The following is a 12,542-nucleotide window of genomic DNA, read 5'->3' as shown; positions in this document are numbered from 1 at the left end:
AAAGCCTGGATGATAGCACATTTGTTTACAGCATAAGGTGCTGAATATTTTAAGCCCACTGTTGAGACCTACCACTCAGAAAAATAAAAATATGATTTCTTTCAAAATACTGCTGCTCATTGACAATGCACCTGGCCACACAAGAGCTATGATAGAGATGTACAAGGAGATTAATGTTGTTTTCATACCTGTTAACACAATATCCATTCTGCAGTCCATGGATCAAGGAGTAATTTTGACTTTCAAGTCCTATTATTTAAGAAACACATTTTGTAAGACTATACCTGCCATACATAGTGACTATTCTGATGGACCTGGGCAAAGTAAATTGAACACCTTCTGGAAAGTATTCACCATTCTGGATGCCATTAAAAACATTCATGATCAATGGGAGGTCAAAATGTCAACATTAATAGGAGTTTGGAAGAAGTTGATTCCAGTCTTCATGGATGACTTTGAGGGGTTCAAGGCTTAGATGGAGGAAGTAACTGCAGATGTCGTGGAAATAGCAAGAGAGCTAGAATTAGAAGTAGAGCCTGAAGATGTGAGTGAATTGCTGCAATCTCATGATCAAACTTGAATCGATGGGGAGTTGCTTTTTATGGATGAGCAAAGAGAGTGGTTTCTTGAAATGGAATCTACTGGTGAAAAGGCTGTGAACATTGTTGAAATTACCACAAAGGATTTAGAATATTATATAAACTTAGTTGATAAAGCAGCAGCAGGGTTTGAGAAGACTGTTTCTGGTTTTGAAAGAAGTTGTACTGTGGGTAAAATGCTATCAAACAGCATCACATGCTACAGAGAAATCTTTTGTGAAAGAAGAGTCAATTGATGTGCCAAACATCATTGTTGCCTTATTTTTAGTAATTGCCACAGCCACCTCAACCTTCAGGAACCACCACCCTGATTAGTCAGCAGCCATCAACATGGAGGCAAGACCCTCCACCCCAGAAAGATTACAACTTGCTGAAGGCTCAGATAATTATTAACATTTTTAAGCAATATTTTAAAATGAAAGTATATACATTGTTTTTTAGACATAATTCTATTACACCTTAATAGACTACAGTATAATGTAAACATAACTTTTATATACACTGGGAAACCAAAAAATTCATGTGACTCGCTTTATTGCAGTGGTCTGGAACAGAACCCACAATGTCTCAGAGATATGCCTATTGTTTACTTAAGAGGCTATCCCAGAAAGTGCTACTGGGAGCATGGACAGGTGAGACAGGGAAGGGAAGGAAGCCAAGAAAAGGTGTCTTAGTGAGCTGGTGACCACGCTGGGCAATTGGGGTCCAATCCCACTGAGAACCTTGGTAGATATTGTAGGACACATCTTGGAGCTAGCCCACCAAGGGATGAGAAAGTGAAGGCATTTATCCACCAAATCCCATTCCAAATTGCTTGAGAAGCACTCTTAGGAGCATTAACTCCCCCAGCAGCTGCCCTGTGCAAGAGCCCGGCACATCTCTGCACCACATCAAGTTCTTAGCTAGAGAGTAACAGGGCATTAGTACCATCTGCTACTCTTGCTAATCTAGCTAATTCCCCCCCTCCATCATTTAAGAGCCAGCTCAAAAGTCATTACTTCTAATCCCAAACAAATTACACAGCCCCCTTCTCTGCATCCCCAGAGCATGTGGAACACAATTCCATCCTAGTACATTATAGTGACTTTCTGTCTGCCTCACTGGACCATGAGCTCCTCTAAGGCACGAAGTATGACTTATCATTTTTGCATCCTAGCTAGCACAGGGTGGCACATAGATAGCAGGTGCTCATTAAATTTAAGTGATGGTTGAGAATGCTAACAAACATTAACTAATCCCAGTACTAGCTGTAGAAGCAGTTAGAGGGGTTTTCTTGGTGGGGCAAGATCCCATTTTTCTGGGAAGACATTGTATATCTCATTACCTTTCATGAATTGAGAAGAAAATAGTGTGACATCTTTAGAAAGTATAATACTGAATGCTACCTGAATTTCCTCAAGGTGATCAATTATCAGGACATCAAAGATAAGTCTATTCAAAGAGTCTCAGATTGAAGCAACATAAGCTTTAACATGCCATCTTCTGCCCTGCTATGGACATCTCACAGTGGATGAAAGGCATTAGATGCATACAGATTTGTAGTTGTTTATAATATACATAACATCAGCAACCTGTCTTAGTATCCATGGCACCATCCTAGAGGTGCCCTGGTATAATGGATAGGGCATCTCTGTCCCAAAGGGTCTGGTCTTTGCATGCAAGCTGGGGACAGAAACTGAAACCCAAGTCAAATCAGATGTGAAGTTTCCCAAGACAGCCCGAGGCAACAGAGCCAGAATGAAGACTGTAAATTTGTTGCCAAAACAACATCCAATTAGGAAATATGAGGGAGAGAAAAAAATTATTTATAATAGCAATTTTAAAAGATGAATTATCCATCAATAAACTTAACAAGATGTGTGCAAATTCTTTTTGGGAAAAATATTAACATTACTAAAGGACACCAAGGACAATGAACAAAAAAAAAGTATATCATGTTCTTGGATATGAAGACAATATCATAAAGATGTCATTTCTCCCCAAATTAATCTGGAAATGTAAAGCAATTTAAATAGAAAAAAAGAAACAGATTTTTTGTTGGGGCAGGGATTGGGGGAAACTAGACAAATTGACTCTGAAATCCATACAGAAAACTAAACTGGAAATACCAAGGAGAATCTGAAAAAGAACAGTAGAAAGAGAGGAACTGACTCCATCAGTATTAAAACTGGTATTAAGCTGCAGTGATTTAAAGTGTACTTGTGCATCAAGAAACAGATCAATAAGTGAAAAGCTCAGAAATAAAACTAAATGTATCCAGAAATCTACTATACATTAATGTGGCATTTCAAATCAATGGGGAACAAAATTATTCAATAAACTTTGGAATAATCAATAGTTACCTTGGGAAAAACTTGTTAGGTCCATATCTCACACATTACATTAAAAACAATCCAGATGGATCCCAAAATAACGGAGGAAAATAATAGAAGAAAATGGAGGAATTTTGTTTTATAATCTCAGAATAAGGAATAGCTGTCTAAGAACGACCTTTCACAGAGGTCATGAAATTTAAAAATTTATCAATTTGACTACCATGTTTCTCCATGGAAAAAACCTTCACAAATCCAAAAGGCAAAAGACAAAATGGGAAAAATACTAGCAATTCATACCATAGGCATAGGACAAATGATATATTTTAAAACATTTCCTCAATATATTAAAAGCATCTACATTTCAATAAAAATGAAAAACAACGTTAAAAGAAAACAAAATGAAAGACAAGTTAACTTTAGCAGAGTTAAATGAAAGGTTAACAAATTAAAGTTAGACAAATTAAACAGAGTTTAATTGAACAAAGAATGATTGGCAAATTGGGTAGCACCTAGAACCAAAATAGGTTCAGAGTGACTCCCGGGATGCCACTGGTCAGATAATACTTATAAACAGAAAAAGGAACGTGAATTAGTACAGCAAAGAGAAGCGAGGTACAGAAACAGCTGGATTGGTTACGGCTGGGCTTTTGCCTTATTCGAAACCGGTTTGAACATTTGGCTGCCTGTGATTGGCTGAAGCTCGGCCGCTTTGATTGGCTGAGACTGGGCTACTTGTTCCAAGAGTACGTTCCAGTCTGTTTACACATCACGTTAGGTTACAGTTCCCTATGTATGGAGAAAGCTTTAGGTCACCCTTAGAATATGTAAGAAGGCAGCTTTAGGCTAAACTTAATACCAACAATGTTATAGCAAAATAGATAATGGACATGAAAGAAAGGAAATACAAATGGCGTCTAAATCACACATAATAAGAGAACTGGATGACTAAGGGAAATTGCCATATGCTCTTTCATATTTCTAAATTTTGTACCATTTGCCTATACTACCCAGTTTAACATACACACACACACACACACACACACACATACACAAGCTCAATAAAAAAGAACAAACAAAACTGGTTTTTAGTAATAGTAAAATTCGGAGTACTATCTGAAATGACAGCTGTGGGCATCTAGGGTCTATGTGGAAAAGCAAGTAATAAAAGACGGTAACTGAGGGAGTTAAAAGAGTTAAAAGCAGGTTAAGGGAGCATGTCAATGGGGTAATCATTCACACAGGCTTTGGGTTCAAGTTCCAGATCCACTTTGTGCTAGCAATTACCTTGGTAATTGCTTTCACGTCTGTGATCCTCAATGTACTTATCTGTGAAATGGGAATAATCATTGTAATTACTTCATAGGGTTTTCTGAGGTCAAAAGAAGTGATGCATGAAAAGTGCTTAGCACAATTTTTGGCACATAGTAAGCACATGAAGGGCACCTTGAATGTGCTCAGAAGAGAGTGGGCATGGTAGCTTAGTGGCTATGGAGGATAGACACAGAGTCCTAGACTTGTGACTTCCCCAGTTTGACTGTGAGGCTACATGTGCACCTCCTGTCTGGCAGTGACAAAGCCACCTCCTCTAGCTCAGAAGATCCATAAGAAATAGACACCTTAAATCCTCTTTTGCAGTCATCTCTTTATTTCCCAAAGCCTCTGTTACCGAAGAATTAACAGATTTTTGTTGACTTGCACAGGGCTCTCCTGCCCTGACTTCTCTTGGAAAATTACACTAAGGTTCCAAATATATTAATCCGTAATTGTGGCTCAATTCAGCTTGCAGTAAGAGTTCAGTGTGCGCATGTTGCACTCTGCCATGGCTGTTCCACCCGTGGTCCTGTCAACAAGGCCATTCCACCCACTCATCAAATTCCTGCCAGGCCTTAAAAGCCAATTATAAATGGTAGCTGATACCCTGGGAGATCCCTCAAGGCCAGTGGATCGCCGCTGCTATCTGATCCTAACTTATCCCAATCGATCCTATCTCTCTGGTCTGAATTCCTAACTCCATTCCCTGACTCTGATCCCTACCTCTGCCCCCTTCTACATTATTGTATCTTGTCTTTCCTCTTGACATTTGGATCTCAGGGCTCCTGAATAATTTTTGATTTACATAATCATTGTAGAAGTTAGGGACTGTATCTTTGCTCCCCATTAAGGAGGACTCAGATAAGGTTCGTCCCCAACAGAATTGTGATGAAGATACAAGTTTGCCTCTACCGCTTTCCCATCTCATTTCAGGGCCCCTAATCCAGAGTTGATGCTTCTGCCCCACCTGGCACTATTTACAATGCTTCGCTCTGAGTTGACAATCACCATTACCCTTAAGACACCAGCTGAGAAGGTTTAAGAATGATTCCCCCCATCCTCATAAAGCTATGGATTTTCCAAGAAGTTCTGAGAACCAGCAATGCCTGCAAGACCTTGTGGAAATTTCTTATTGTATTTTCTAGCATCCCCTTCCCCAGCCTTTTCTTGGGTAGTTTCTCTTATACTCCATTCACATGGCTGCTGTGTTTTTTGTTTTGTTTTGGTTTTTTTGTCTTTTGTTTTTTGAGACAGAGTCTCACTCTGTCACCCAGGCCTAAGTGCAGTGGTGTGATCTCAGCTCACTGCATACTCAACATCCTGGGTTCAACTGATCCTCCCATCTCACCCTCCTGAGTAGCTGGGACTACAGGCAGACACCACCATGCCCAGCTAATTTTTGTATTTTTTGTAGAGACAGAGTCTATGTTACTCACCCCAGTATCAAACTCCTGGGCTCAAGTGATCCTCCCACCTTAGCCTCCCAAAGTGCTGGGATTACAGGCGTGAGCCACAGCGCCCGGCTGGCTGCCATGTTTTGATGTGACTCACTGTCTTCATAACAGTTAGTTGGTTCACCTGACCCAGCCCAACCCAATCAGTCTTTCCTTGAGAATGTTTTGTTTTGTTTTGTTTTGTTTTAAAAAAAAGAATACTAAAATAGAGAATAATAATTAGTTGTTATGGTTGGGGGAGCTATAAGGTAAAAACACAAGACTTATTCACAACCCTTTTGACCACCTGTGTCAGTTCAGGTCTTTGTTTTATTATTTGGTTTCCTTTGCCTCCATCTCAGCTGGGTCATGATGCTTTCTTTTTAAATTTTTATTTTATTAATTTCTTATTTGTTTTGAGACAAGAGCTTGCTCTGTCGCTCAGACTATAGTGCAGTGGTACAAGCATGGCTCACTGTAGCTTTAACCTCCCAGGCTCAAGTGATCCCAATGCCTCAGCCTCTCGAGTAGCTGGGACCACACCCAGCTAATTTTTTATTAGCTGGGCGCCCCCACACCCAGCTAATTTTTTATTTTTTGTAGAGATAGGATCTTACTATACTGCCCAGACTGGTTTCAAACTCCTGGGCTCAAGCAATCCTCCTGCCTCGGCCTCCCAAAATGTTAGGATTACAGGCGTGAGCCACTGTGCCCAGCTAGTTCAAGTCTTTAGAGGAGCAGGTGCCAAGGTGGTATTAGACATAGAAGAGATTTCTTAGGGAAACACCTTTAAAGGGTAAAGGGGAAGAAGCAAGAAAAAGGCAGGGAGAGAGAACCTCAGACTGCGATGCAGCTCTGACACCTGAAATGAGAGGGGGAAGGAAGGAAGATTGGTTAGGAAGAGCCTCAGATTACAGCACAGTTTTAAGAAAGTTTTGGCCAGGTCTTGGAGAATTGCAGAGCCAAAGTTGCCCATTGAGCCAGGCTTGGTGGTGTGTCCATGTGGTGCCAGCTACTTGGGAGGCTGAGATAGAAGGATCACTTGAGCCCAGGAGTTCAAGACCAGCCTGAGCAACATAGCAAGACCCATCTTTTTAAAAAATACACATTAGAGGACTAGACCAGCAATAGACCCACAACATGTTTACTCATTGACCAGAAACAGTGTGAGGGAAATGTGTCCTCAGCAAAATGCCACTGTGAATCCAGGGGGGTACAACTAGGCCTTTCAGCCCACTCTGCTCCCCACAGCAGGCTCTCTTAAAGGAGTCTAGTGGTCCAGTCATCCAAGAAGCAGACACCAAGACAGAATTCAGTGTGCAAGGATGCTATTAGGTGGAGAGGAAGTGGGGAAGGGAGCCAGGGAAGGATGGGAGAACCGTTGGACTGCAATACAAGTTAAACCTCAGGTCAAAGAGAGTGAGAAGGAGCATTCTGAACTACCATGCGGTCCAAGGAAGGCCTGACAATGTTGCTGGGAAGTCCTCAAGCCAAAATTGGTCTTGAGGGGGTTCCGGGTCTTCCAGGAATGGACGTGCTTTCCTATTTCTGACACACACAGTCACTGGCTGGGAGCAGCACATGGAAAGTATCATCTCAGCACAAAAACAGGCAATGAATTTCAGCAGCTGGGGAGGGAGGTTCATGAAACTCTCGGTAGCTGCAGTTCCCTCAGGCACATTCTCATGGCCACCTCAAGGAGACCTGAGTGATGCATTTACATAGCCTCCAACACCACCATGCAGAGAGAAAGCTAGCCTGCTGCAAGAATGACATCAACGTATTGAGCAAAAGGATAGAGAATCCTGGCATGAAGCCCCGAATACCACTTCTTCCTGAAATCCAGTTTTGCCTGCCTGTCGCATTGTTTAGCTGTTCACATTTTCCTTGCTGAGCCAATAAGTTCCTCTTTCCGCTCATATTAATTAAAGTTGTGTTTCTGTCATTTGCCATCAAAAGAATCCTGATAAATATAGACCTAAAGGAAACAAATTTGAATTGCAAAATTTTAGCATTGTGACCAGCCATTAGGGGAAATATTTTTGGTTAGGGAATTCAAATCATGTCAACTAACAGGATCTAGGTACTAGGAATACACAGACAAATGAGACTGATGTAGGTGTTCCCTACAACAATTGTCAACTGAGGCCAGGCACAGTGGCTCATGCCTATAACCCTAACACTTTGGGAGGCTGAGGTGGAAGGTTCACTTGAAGTTAGGAGTTCGAGACCAGCCTGAACAACAAAGCAAGACCCCGCCTCTCCAAAATATTTAAAAATTAGCTGGGCATGATGGGGCATGCCTGTAGTCACAGCTACTTGGGAGGCTGAGGCCGGAAGATTGCTTAAGCCCAGGAGTTTGAAGCTGCAGCGAGCTATGATTGTGCCACTGCACTCCAGCCTGGTGACAGAGCGAGACTCCAACTCAAAACAAAAACAAAAACAAAACCCAACTGTCAACTTAAATTGAATATGATAGATAAATGGCTGCTTCTTTACTAAACTTTGAATTATTTAAGAGTCGGAACCATGTATTGTATCTCTCATCTCTCCAGCATGTATAGTGGCACCTAGCACATAAGTCTCAATAAATAGTTATTGGATAAATGAGATGGAGTCTCTGCCCTCAGTGAGCTCCCAGACATATAAAATACATGCCTGTAATCCTAGTGCTTTAGGGGGCTAAGGAGGGAGGATCATTTGAGACCAGCCTGAGCAATATAGTGAGACCCCAGCTCTACAAAATTAAAAAAAAAAAAAAAATTAGCCGGGTGTAGTGGTGCATGCCTGTGATTCCAGCTATTCAAGAGGCTGAGATGGGAGGATCCCTTGAGCCCAGGAGGTTGATGCTGCAGTGAGTCATGATCGCACCACTGCACTCCAGCCTGGGTGACAGAGTGAGACCCTGTCTCCAAAAAAAAGAAAAAGAAGAAAAATTAAAAATTAAAACCCCAATACAGTAAGTGCCATAACAGAATTTTATGCAAGATGCTATGGAATTGAAGAGCAAGGAGTATTTAATTCTTCCTTGAGGGATCAGAAAATATTTTACCACCAAGCTGGACTGTAAGTAATAAATAAGACTACAGCAATGAGAGAAGGTAAAAATGCCTTTCTAAGCAGCAGAAAGCATCTACAAAGATATAATGGCATAAAAATATGAGGAAGTTTTAGAAACAGCAAAGAGAATTTGTCTAGACCACAAGCTCCTGTGTCATAAACTGAGTCTTATTCATTAGTGGGTATCCAATACTTAGGAAACGCCCTGGAACATAGTAGGTGCTCAATACATTTTAAGAATAGTATTTCAAAGTAGCTGAAGCATGGTGGTGTGTGAAGACAGGTGGAGGGAGGCAAGGCAACAAACAAGTTGGAACCAGGTAGTGATAAATAATGATAAAAGAATAATAAATAGTATCAACAATAGCAAACATTAATAATGTGCTTGATGTATACCAGGTCCTGTCCTGAAAAATTCCCATGCATCATCTCATTTAATCCTTCAACAATCGTAGGAAATAGGCACTATTTCTTACTATAGTCCCTTTTCTACAGCTAGAAAATGCAGATGCTCAGCTAGGGGAGTGGCTTCACCAAAGACAAACAAGAAGGTTGGGACAGAACTGGGATTCAAACCTGGGCCTGGCTAATTCCAGAGCCAGGGTGCATCTGAGGCAATGGGGAGCCATTTAAGATCTGTGTGACACTCTCAGGTGACCCTGCGTCTACCACCCCTTTCTCCACCTCTCTGCTATGCAGTCTCAGAGGTGAGCTCAGGTATGGCCAGAGCAACATGACAACACTGGATGGGAGAGGCCAAGTCCATCAGGAATGAGATGGGGGTGGATGCCAGGAAATGGTCTTCTAACCCACTCTCACACCCACGTATTGAGGACTTGTTCTGTACCCGGCCCTGTGTTCAGCATTTCCTTTGCATCCTTCTTATCCATTGTCCCTGTATGCAATCCCACCAGACACATGGGGATTCTGAAGCTCAGAGAAGCATAGGGTCTTGTTCAAGGCCATTTAGCTAGTTAGTAGCAAAGCAAAAATTCTCACCCAGGTGTTTCTTTTTTTCTTTTCTTTTTTTTTTTTTTTTTTAACATGTTTCCCTTTATTACTGACCATTTCTATACGTTCATCCATGGTGGGTGGAGGAATTTCTCAAGCCTGAATTCCACTTTAGAAATTCAGATTCCTATTTCTGTCCTATTTCTGACTCTATAGGACACAGGTCCCTGAAGGTCCCATTGACTCCAAGTCGACATTTCTCCCCAGTCCTGACTTTGCTGAATCACCTTTCCTAGCTTATTCACACAGAGCAGGTCTGAAATGATGGATTCTGTGATCCCTTTAAGATGCACCTAACTCTTATGTTTCAGTTTCTCAGGCCCAGGAAGAAAGCGTTTGATATATGCACCTGCCCAGGTGTTTTTGACTTTTAAACACATGTTCTTCTCATAGCAGAAGACTGCTTTTTTCCAGTTTTTATTTTAATCAACTTATTCTTCTAGCCTATCATGGTCATAAAATGATAAGGGGCTGTCTCCAAAGTTTGAGGGATTGTGTCAAACCCTATGTTTTACCAAACACACAAATGCCTGCTAGTGGCCAGGGCCCTTCCCGTTTTCTCAGTTTTTCTCTGTGATCACCTGAGTAAATAGGTCTGTTGCTGCTTCCCAAGCCCAGCCACAATCTAAATAAGTTGGTTTAAGAAGGATTTCACCCATAGGATTAATTGGGGAAATTCCCAAGCATTAACATCTTTTACGAGTTTTCACAGAGGAGGAATTACCCTCTTCCCAATCTGTGTCATCAGTGAAAAACACTCGTTTATCTCTGTTTTAAAACCTGAAGTTCTGTTTAAATGTGTTCTTTAAAGTTATCCTCTGATAAGCTTGGATCTATAAATGAAAGCTCTCTGGCTGAAAAAAAAATTGGTAACAACTTCTAAGCTAGCTGTCAGAAAATGTGGTAATTGGAGAAAAAATGAGTTTGAGGCATCGGTGCAATCACACCATTATGTAAACTGTTTCTTTCTCCTTCTGCTTCATCCAGAAGTGGGAAAGGACCCCTTTAGGGAGTGTGGCAGAGACCTCTCTTGCCAAACAAGAATGCTAAAAAGGACAACTGAGACTGCTCACTAATGACCATCCTGCAATGACTAACAAGAGAGGATTTGAATCAGAGAAGCCACTGGAGGTTGAGATGTCTCTGGAAGGACATTTAATGTCAACCGGTTTGAAGCATGTCCAGCATGGATAAGCTCTAGGAGGATTTAATGTTAGAATAGACTCAGAGCATTTCAAAAATATCATCTGCCCAGCAACCAAGTCGATTCTTAGTTCTGGCTCTTTCTGTCTTGCCCCATCGGATAGCAATTTATGTTAAAAGCTAAGGCTCAGTGGGGGAAAGGTGACTTGCTTGAGGTCCCAGAACGAGGAGGTGACAGATTCAGGGCTTATTCTCCAAGCTGTTTGTAGCTGTTCTCCAAATCTATATTGTATTTGTAGATGATCTTAAGGAGAAAAATCAGGTCTACTTGATGTCATCTTTCACTCTATTCAAAACAAAAGTTTATCATTAACCCTAAGAGTCTCCCTTAGTCTAAATCAGTTCTTCAGCAAAGCAGTTAAAGAGACGATTTGTCATTGAGGTCCTTGGATTCTACCCCACCCCCGCCCCCACTTTTTTGTTTTACCTTTTTCCTCTTCCTCTTGCCCTAAGACTCATCTCAACCTGCTTCTGTTCTCTGGCCTCATTCCCTCTCTCCAATTAAAACCTATTTTCAGAAAAGGGTGCATATATCCACATTGAAATGCTTGAGCAACTGCATTTTAACAAAGAGATATGAATGGCCTAAGTCAGATGAATTAATATTTAATGGTAGAACTTTGGAAACTATCTAATGCTGAAAAGGATATCTTAATAAAACAGTCTTCCCAGGGCACCCAAATTCATTCCAACAAGGAACCATCTATATATATTATGAATCAGATCAATTTCATCAACTTTATAGATTTAGGCCAGTTTCAGTAAGAGGCAGTACAGTGCATCAGAAACCACACTGGCCCAGGAATCATCTGAACTTTGTTTTTCTCATGTGTAAGTACTGGAGATTGTACCTTCTGGTCTCATGCTTAATATTGGTAGAATTCAGTGGTGGATTTTTAAGAGTGATGACTGCAAGCAATCATACCTGGATTGGGATGCCTTATCTGTCACTCATTTGCCATTGGGGGAGAGCTTGGTGAGTCACTGACCCTCACAAGCCTTATCTTCCTCATCTGTATAATGGGGATTAAAAGTGCCTACCTTGGAGTGTTGTGAGAAACTCAAGATGTATATTGCATGAAAGGGCTTAATAAGTATTAGTCATAATCATCACCTTCAGTTAAAAGGTGATCAGCTCTTCCTCAAGCTTCAGCCTGTCATCTGTTGGGTGAATATTGTTTCAATAAAGTGGGGGAAAGAAACTTTCATTAGTGTTACTGATTCTCTAACCTAACTTCAGAGAGAAATTTATGTCCAAAACAATAGGAAGTCTATTATGAAGAAGGAAAATGATTTCTTTCTTAAACAAATGGAGCTTTAATATTCTAATTTTTCACCCTAGCATTTATGAGTCACTGAAATTAATTGGGTTCGGTATTGAAAGAAACATATTATCCCGCTGTAGTTTTCATAATCAGCTCCCTGGAAAGTATTTTTAAAGAGAAATCAGTATGTCACACCTGGCCAGCATTATAACATGATTAGTTCTGAAATTAAAGAGAAAAAATATCACATTTTACTAAGCCTTCTTAGTAATAAAGTTGGATTCTAGCCAGGCAATAGTTAGTGGCAATTCCAATCACCCTCACAGTTGGTGTGAAGCACACCCA

General features: G+C 40.9%; 1 protein-coding gene across 1 annotated transcript in view; it reads right to left on the bottom strand.

Annotated features, from left to right (window-relative positions):
- TSEN2 (tRNA splicing endonuclease subunit 2) overlaps positions 1-12,542 on the bottom strand; it is a 728,632-nt gene that overhangs the window by 532,415 nt on the left and 183,675 nt on the right. The window lies entirely within an intron of this gene.

The sequence above is a fragment of the Macaca thibetana genome, chromosome 2, assembly GCF_024542745.1.
Source record: "Macaca thibetana thibetana isolate TM-01 chromosome 2, ASM2454274v1, whole genome shotgun sequence".
Taxonomy (NCBI): domain Eukaryota; kingdom Metazoa; phylum Chordata; class Mammalia; order Primates; family Cercopithecidae; genus Macaca; species Macaca thibetana.
The sequence above is the reverse complement of the archived record's forward strand: the minus strand, read 5'-3'. Positions and strand labels throughout refer to the sequence as shown.